This window comes from Tiliqua scincoides, chromosome 4, assembly GCF_035046505.1.
Source record: "Tiliqua scincoides isolate rTilSci1 chromosome 4, rTilSci1.hap2, whole genome shotgun sequence".
In the NCBI taxonomy this organism is placed as follows: domain Eukaryota; kingdom Metazoa; phylum Chordata; class Lepidosauria; order Squamata; family Scincidae; genus Tiliqua; species Tiliqua scincoides.
The window spans coordinates 209,768,205-209,777,816 of NC_089824.1; positions in this window are offsets into that span (position 1 = coordinate 209,768,205).

The window sequence follows — 9,612 nt, forward strand, 5'->3', positions numbered from 1 at the left end:
TATCACCTGTGTTAAGGAAGAGTCTTTATGGTTGAGCTGGAATTGTCTCCAGATAAGACACCAGCTAAGTTTAATGTAGGTGGGGTATCTGTAGCCAGATCTATTCATAGTTGCCACTAAAATGCCTATTCAAAGATGAATTAAGGCTCAGATTATATCTGATGTGACCATCATTTAGGTGCCCTTCCTGTTCATATACAAAGCAGGGGTGGAAGCCAAAGAGTAAAAGGGGAACCAGGAGAAGGACTTATATTGTGGCCTGACACACATATTGTGTGTTTTTTGCAATCTTGTGCGGGCAGCAACGTGAACTGAATGTGTCCAGCGGGGCTGTGTTTCCCATCTGACTGGCTGCTGTGGGTGATGTTTGAGACAAGTTTGTTCCTTGATCCAGGCCAATGCCCTGGGTCAGTCATTGGTTGGTTTATTCTCAGATTTATCTTGTTTTATTTAAAGGGACTGTGCGAGGAAAGGTGAAAGGTGGAGGCAGCAAAGGGGGAGGGTACTGGGAGGAGCCCACTCTGCAGTCCACCAGGTATTCCTGCTGCCACTACTGCAGCCCTGCTGTTCTGATGCTCCTCTGCCACTGCTGCCTTGCAACACTCAAGCACATGCCCCCCCCCCCCCAGTCATCACTTAGCAGTTGCAGCCTTCCTACATGGTGCTTCATCTTCTTATGAGCTACCAGAGTTGCTTCCTTCACCTAGTAGCACACCAAGTAGAGACTTTGGGCAGGTTGTTGTTGGCAACCTTCAGTCTCGAAAGACTATGGTATCATGCTCTGAAAGGTGGTTCTGGAACAGCGTCTAGTGTTGAAAAGGCCAATTCGGGAGTGACAATCCCTTCCACAACGGGAGCAAGTGCAGTCTGTCCCTGGTCTGTCTCCCTGGCTGTGGGCCTTCCTTCTTTGCCTCTTTGCCTCAGCCTGTTGGCCAAGTGTCTCTTCAAACTGGGAAAGGCCATACTGCACAGCCTGCCTCCAAGCGGGCCACTCTGAGGCCAGGGTTTCCCACTTGTTGAGGTCCACTCCTAAGGCCTCAGGTGCAGCTTAGCATATAGGGTTGAGAAAAAGCAACCTACCCCGAATTCCTTCTTCTGTATCACTTGTACAGGGACAGGAACCCCATAGCCCTTCGTCTCCCATCAGGCATTACATACATCATATATAACATCTCACATCAAGTCATTGCTAAAGTATGTTTGTAATGCCATCTTCCCAGTTAGGAAAGTGTGTCAAACGACCTCGGGAGAGGAACATTGAAAAAGTAAGGCCAAAACCAGGTCCCCCAGGAATTCCTAAGTCAGAACAGCCTAGGACCCCAGAAACCAAATGCAGCTAAGCAGTCAGGGACTGTGGCTTGCCAGGTATTTGATCTCTATTCTGTTTTGGCAGTCCGAGGCCATCTGCAAAGCCAGCAGCTTTACTGAGCGTTTGGTGGGATGCGGTACATTGCTTGGTAGGTCGCAAATGCTGTTGATTTGTCCGAGGCGCTTCCTTGCTCCCGATGTGTTGTGCTTCCTGCCTGCTGGTGCTGGCTTTTGTAGTGAGAGCAAAGCCAGGCGGTATCCCTTTCGGGATGTTGTCATTTACGACGTTTGGGAAATGAGCTCCTGGTGCCTTGTTAATTGCAGTAGGGTTATGTGCATCAGGGCCACAGCAGGACAAAGAGATGTCAATAGGCCCAGACCAGCTGTTCGTGAGGTTCTTAATTGCCATCCGGCCTTCTTGATTGGAAAGGCAGAGAACACCCTGCAGAGCTCAAACTTAGCAGCTACCCTTATGAATCACTTTTTAGGTGCTACCCTAATCATGTTTTTTTTTTTTTTTTAATTTAAATAAAAGGGAATCTCCATGGGTCTGTGTGTGCAGTGCATGTTGTCGCTGCTATTCCCACTTGGTACAAGTTAGATTTTGCCATCTGACAAGGATAAACCCCTTCCTTTTGAATCTCAGGGCACACATTCTGTTAGTGCTCAGTGTTAAACAAGTCTGATATTAATTCTCTCTTACCAAGATTCCTGGGGATTATAGTCTGTAAGGAAGCTAGGGGTCTTTCTGAGGACCCTCACCAGTGTGAAACATCCAGAATTCTGTGGTATAAAACGTACAGTGGGTCCTCCTTATTTGCGGGCTTGGCATTTGAAGATTTCGGTATACTGAAATTTCAGTACATGTGACTCTGTAGCTGGAGGACCTCGGAGGACCTTAGAAGACCTCAGAAGATCTCAGAAGACATCCCAGGTGTGACCTGAAGTGCTTTCCACTTGCATCCAAGACGTATTCTGGGGTGCGAATCACTTCTGATCAATGCGTAGCTAAGGCATCTGCTACTCAGGGTCAAAGAAGATTTTGTAAACCCCCCCCCCCACACACACAATGAAATCAAATTTAATTTATTAAGCAAATAAATAAATAAAACATTTTTTGGTTAATTGGCCATACCTTTTGATAGGATACAGTTATTTCATATTTTCACTGCATTCAGCATTAAATTACTTTTCCAATGACATATAGCATGATAGTATTATTCGTACTTATCAAGGTTCTCACAATTAAAATGTTTTCTGTTTAATTGGCCATAACTTTTGATAGAATACAGATATTCCAATGGGGTTCATTTCACTGCATTCTGCATTAAACTACCTTTACAATGATATATAACATGCTGGTATTGTTCATACAGACCAAGGTTTTCACAATTTTGATCAGTAGTGTCAAGCACAGTTTGTTTCCCCCCCCCCAAGCTTGTTGCCGGGTGCAGTTGCTACCCCTTGCAGTCCCTTAGCTACGCCACTGCTTCTGATTTGTGTCCAGAGATGTTCTGAAGCTCCTCAGCTGTGGATTTAATTGTTCGCAGAATTCAGTATCTGCAGGGGCTCTGGGAACAGGGCCCACTGTAAGGACATATGCACTCTGTTAAGATCAGAGCAGATGTGTGACATCTCCTCCTTCCAGCCTATAGGCTCTTTATCTTCATGGTATCTCTTGCTTTCCAATAAACTGAATGCACCATGGTTTAGAGCTGCTTGCCTGCATTCATTTTTTTGTCTGCTCAGCACTGTGTGCAAAAATGGCCTATGGAGGTAGTAACCTTGCAGAGGTGTTGGCTAACTGTAGAGACTTTCCATGGATTAATAGTGTCATGTGTCTGCTAGCAAACCATGCCCCCACCTCCATGCTTGCTGTCCTGCCCCTCTCCATAGGAAGAGCATTCATCTGCAGAAGCAAATGCTTTCTCCATAGAGGCAGGTTAGGATGCTGAGCATGCTGGTTGTAGGAGCATTGTGTACTGGCATGCTCTCTATGTTATCTGTCCATGGAAAGCTTCCACGGATAGTACCTGTTTAAGGCTGGAGAAACAGTTGTTATACTGGTTTGTCAGTTCAAGGCCAAAACAGAGATGGTATGGATTTCTGTGAAGTCCTCTCTGGGTCCCCTTTGATCTGGTTTCGAGAAAGCAGTTTTGGGGTAGAGGACAGATTTTGATCAGGGACACAGTGTGGAGGGAGGGAAGGAGGGAGGGAGATTAGCCTCTACACCCCACCCTGATGCAAGTCACACTACATTTGATAGCCACGGAGCGGGGACACACACACAATATAGCATCTGTTTGTTTCCCCATCTTTGGCTAATATCAACTTTGACAAATGTGGAAGAGCATTTGGATCAGAGAATAAATGCAAGCAGGAAGCATTCTCCCTGTACAATGCCACCGTTCAAATCAACATGCATACCCCACACCTTCTTTTAAGAAAAAGGTGTCAAGAGACCTGGTCAGCATTATATGTATTTTGGCCCTCAATCATCACACTACAAACCCTCCATGTCACAGTTTCTGATTTTGGTTTGTCAGTTCGGATGAGAACCCCGTCTTCAGCCACGGTTTGGGTGGGATGATGTCTGAACAGAGCCGGAACACTGAACTTGGACCTTGCCAACGGGATCCAAATCGTGCTCAGTTAGGAAGTGCTGTCAGAATGATTGATGAAGAAATTGTAAGCAGTGTTTATATTTCGGAGATAAGACCTGGGTAGTTCTGCTGTCACTGATGCCGGCTGATTTCCTTATCTAGGGAGGCTGATCTTTCCTAGTGAAGCCACTTTGTCTTTCCTTGTGTTGGCAAATTAATCCTTGACACACCTGGCTTCCTTTGATCTGGTTCTCCCATTTAGCTCAGGCTTAGAAAATGTAACCGAACAGGATGTCAACTCCTTTAACCTCCTACTCGGAATAGAAGGCTCCCACGCACTGTTAACACCACAACTTGTCTTAAATTCAGAGTCTGTGATCTCATGAGAATTGAGCAAGCTTGGAATTGGGTAGGACGTTTTACGGCTTTCATCCTTAGAAGGTGTGAAGCAATTTGGAAAACTCACTTTTTTCTCCTTTCGAATGGTGTGAGGGTTTTACTTCCTTTTTACTTGAATATTGTCAACATATGACCTATATGTAATCTCCAGTTCCCTTCGGAATTAGTTTTAGGGAATCTTTGCCATGATGGTGGCTATGTGGAACCTACATTTCCAAAGGCAGAATACAGCGGGCCCTCCGTATCTGTGCAGGTTTGGTTCCCCCAGCAGATAAGGAATTCTGCAGATGTTGGGATCCCAAGGCTCACACAATTACTTACCTGGGGCCTCCAGAGGCTTCTTCTGGGTCACACTGGGCCAGCAACTCACTCTATTGACCTTCGCAGACCTTGGAAGCAAACTGGAAGTTGCCTTCGAAAACTAGAAGCAGCTGGCAGAGGCTTCTGGAGCCCATGGAGGCCAAAAGAGTGGATTGCCGGCCTGGTGTGACCCAGCAGAGGCCTCTGGAGACTGCGGATGAGTGAGTGTGGAGAGCATCCAGAGGCACCCATGTGGATCCTCTGTATCCGCGAATGATTAAATCCGCAGATACAGGAGGGTCCACTGAATGCAATTTGGTGCTGGGGAGGCAACAAAAAGGGAGACGTTTGGGCCTCTTCAGCCTAGAAAAGAGACGCCTGAGGGGGGACGTGATTGAGACATACAAAATTATGCAGGGGATGGACAGAGTAGATAGGGAGATGCTCTTTACACTCTCACATAATACCAGAACCAGGGGACATCCACTAAAATTGAGTGTTGGGAGAGTTAGAACAGACAAAAGGAAATATTTCTTTACTCAGTGTGTGGTCGGTCTGTGGAACTCCTTGCCACAGGATGTGGTGATGGCGTCTAGCCTGGACGCCTTTAAAAGGGGATTGGACAAGTTTCTGGAGGAAAAATCCATTACGGGGTACAAGCCATGATGTGTATGTGCAACATCCTGATTTTAGAAATGGGTTATGTCAGAATGCCAGATGCAAGGGAGGGCACCAGGATGAGGTGTCTTGTTATCTGGTGTGCTCCCTGGGGCATTTGGTGAGCCGCTGTGAGATACAGGAAGCTGGACTAGATGGGCCTATGGCCTCATCCAGTGGGGCTGTTCTTATGTAACTTAGAACTTATTAGTTATGCAGAAGAGGGAATTTTAGCAGAAGCTGCTTTTCTCACCCACTAAACAAGGTGCTTTTGCCTCTTTTATGTGACTTTTGAAAATGCCAGTGTCCTTTCTCCTTAGATACCTGAGCTACCTAATGTCTGGACTACACAAAATTGAACTTCATTGACCGAAAGTTAGCACCAGGGCCTTCTCAGTGGTGGCACCTTGACTTTGGAATTAGTTTCAAGGAGAAGCCAGCTTTGCTTATTTCTAACCTCCAAACATTTGTAAAAAAAATCATCCTTCTACAGATAGCCTTTGAGCCTCTGTTATGATATTGAGGATCTCCACTCTTGCAGCCATGGTTTTGTCTTGCTTTGTGGTTATAATTGTGGTTAGATCTTTTGTTTGATTTTATTGCATGATATGATTTTATATTTGCAGGCTAGTTAGTTAGGAGGGATATAAATATCAGAAAGACAGTCAGCCAGGAGTGAGCAAGCAAGAATATTGATGACTGATATTGCAAAACCTTCGCAAGCCACCTTGTGTGCCTGCCTAAACACATATACACACACACCCCTATGTGTGTATGTGTGAGGAGGAATGCAGATAATGAAATATCAATTTGAATTTATTTTAAGTAAGTTTGAAGCAGTAGTAAAATGCGTTCTGTTACATTTCAACTCTAAGTCAAGCATAGGGTATATGGGTGAATATGGCTTTTTCTGCCCTAGGTTGATGAGTGTACTAAGTGGACTGGGGCACAGTCAGATCATGAAGGCTCCACCCAGCCCCTTCAATTCTGATACTTTGCTAATCCTATCAATGACACTGGCCTTTCCCCTTTAATCTGTACCTTGCATTTAATGTGCTTCCTTCTTGGAAAAGCAACAGGGCCAAGTCAACAGCCTTTTCCGTCTTTCACACACTATTAGTTGCCTAAAAGCTTAAATCAAACAGGGATGGAAACTGTAAAGTTGTTGAATGCTCTTTGTGAGACTAACCACATGTTTAGCCTGAGGACAAAGGAGTAGTTGATTATTATATATTCTCTCTCTCTCTCTCTCTCTCTCTCTCTCTCTCTCTCTCATCCAAAGCAACAGAAGCCTTCTTTTCCTGAAGGCAATTTCAAGCTGTTCTCCAAGAATGAAAATTGATAGTAGTTATAGCTGTACCCAGCCAATCTTAATTTTACTGACACTCCAGGCTAGCAAATATGAAAATGTCAGTTTCCTGGATGATAAACTGGTTAAAAGCAAACAGTCCAGGGCTTTGATAAAGTAGCAACTGCTGGTATTTGTTGTGACTTCACAAAGAACAATTATACAATGGCAGCATGTTAAAAAAAAAAAAAAAGCTAACTTTGGAACCTGACCAAAGTATGCAGAGAAGCAAATTCATGCTGCAGAATATACTGTGTAATCACGGGCTTCAGCCAAAAACGATTCTTGAAGCTGGAGATGATGGCCTTGCTTGGTGAATCTCTGATGACTCTCTAGGTAGGACAACTTGCTTCAGGATCAGCATTTACACTACAGCAGTAATCAGAGAGGGGCTCCTCTTCCCTGCACTTGGGGTTCCACTTGAAATGCATAGTTCCACAGCTCAGAAACAGTGGAAGGATGGAGGGAGTGATACTGTAGGGCAGGGGTGGGCAACCTATGGCCTGCAGGCCTGATCTGGCCCACCACGCACCCAAAGTCATCCGACTTTGGCAGAACTTGGCAAAGCCTTCTACTCAATTTGCTGCAGGCTGAACAGAAAATGGCAAACCAAGCTGCATGGCACAGTGACTCTGTGAGCTTTGGCAGGTGGCTCTGCCATTCCCTGTTTGGCACAGGGCAAAACGGGGTGGGAGACTCCACCTCCCAAGCCCGAGCTCTGTATCGCTGCTTCCAGGAGCTTGGCAACCTGGAAGTTCAGCAATGACATTATGACATCATTGCCAAGTGTCCGGCCCTTTCGCCCAAAACTGTTGCCAACCCCTGCTGTAGAGAGACAAAGAGAGACAAGGAATGGCCAGAGAACAAGGGGAACCACAATTGGCTTGAGGTGAAGGTTTTTCAGCGTTTGACTTGAGGTAAAGGTTTACTCACCATTTTTGGTGCTAGCCCTTAGGGTGGCTGGTCTGATCTAGCAAGGTGATTCTTATCTTCATTCGAATCCTTCCACTTTCACAAAATGAAAGGTATTTCCATCTTGAGAGGGCCTTCAGATAATTTTCTTTTGCTTTCTGGTTTTATCCCAAGCTAGTAGGGCCCACAGTTCAGTCGGTGATCAGAACAGTATGTCAAAGAGCCTCTATAGTCAGGTAGTATTGTGATTCCTGAGAGCAACACCCACTTTTGGAAGAAAGAGCCCCCAAACTGAGAAAGCTCTTGTTGAGCCTTTACTTACAGTACATAAAACTTGAAGTTGGTTAGGAAAGAGCAGAGTCTAATGCTGTAACGGAAAGAATCATAAGGGATTTCCCAAGCCAAGAATTAGCTTCAGTAATTCTGAAGTAATTCAGGACAGTAGCTCAATGGCACAGAGAAGGTCTCTGGTTCAATCCAAGGTAAGGCTGGGAAAGACCCATCCAAGAGATCCATCACTAATCAGTGCTGAGCTAGGCATACCGGTGGTTTAATTCAGTAGAAGTGATCTTCTTATGTTCAGGCTTCTCATGTAATCTCTGGGCAGGATCAGAAGGTTCAGCCCATCCATTCTGTGAACAAAGCGCTGCTCACTTCTGCCTCAGTCCAACATAAAATGCATTCAGATTCTGTGCAGATACACCAAGATACATTGCAAGCCCCTTTTCATGATGAGTCTACAATAAAGCCATGTTTGTAATGTCTGATTCCTATGCTTCTCAGCTCCTCATAAGCACTGTAGAACCTGACTAATCATCATGACATAATAGCAATGAAATGCTATTATGCATACCACGTATGCATGTATCTGTGATACAAGGACATCTGCAAGAGGGATCTGAAGGCCTTAGGAGTGGATCTCAACAAGTGGGAAACCCTGGCCTCTGAGCAGCCCGCTTGGAGGCAGGCTGTGCAGCATGGCCTTTCCCAGTTCGAAGAGACACTTGGCCAACAGGCTGAGGCAAAGAGGCAAAGAAGGAAGGCCCATAGCCAGGGACAGACTGCACTTGCTCCCGGTGTGGAAGGGATTGTCACTCCCGAATCGGCCTTTTCAGCCACACTAGATGCTGTTCCAGAACCACCATTCAGAGCGCGATACCAGAGTCTTTCGAGCCTGAAAGTTGCCAACAGCGACAGCAATGAAATGGAACAGATTTACTATAAAGTCAAGACTGTGATTGCACTGCCCCTTCCTCATGGGTAAGAAGGAGTAAACTCTCCAGTCTGTATTCCAGTGGATTCCTATGATGCTCTTAGTGCATCATTATTATTTGCTGTTAATCTAGTGCCATCGGTGTGCATGGTGTTTTACACAGTACAAGATGACAGTTCCATGCCCCAAGGAGCTTACAATCTAAAAATCCAACACAGGAAGACAACAACAGAGGATTAGAAAGAGATGAAGATGATGTAAGTAGAAAGAATATACTCCTCTGAAGCAGGAGCATGAACACACATGCAAGCACATACATATATGCACTGTGCACTCACACACAGTGACTACATCAGAAGCTGTTTGTCAGAATCAGCTTACAAGGAAATGTTCCCACATTGAAAAGGAAGATGAAAGTCATCTCTCTGAAGCTCATCTTCTGAGCAGGTATGGACAAATTTCTAGAGGAAAAGTCCATCACCGGATACAAGCCATGATGTGTGATGTGCAGCCTCCTGATTTGAGAAGTGGGCTACCTTGGAATGCCAGATGCAAGGGAGGGCACCAGGATGCAGGTCTCTTCTTGACTTGAGTGCTCCCAGAGGCATTTGGTGAGACACAGAAAGCTGGACTAGATGGGCCCTTGGCCTGATTCAGCAGGGCTCTTCTTATGTTTATTCCATAAACATTTTTTTAGAATTTTATTCAGGGCCCTCAATATTGAGTAGGGGGAAATGCTATTTCATAATTAAAATAAAAAGTATCTTTTGTGTTCTTCTGTGCCTTGTGTTCTTCTGTTTTATGCTGTATGTTTTTATGTCCTTCTTATGTTTGTAAGACAAAGAATTTAAGGTACTTGTTCCTTAACAGAA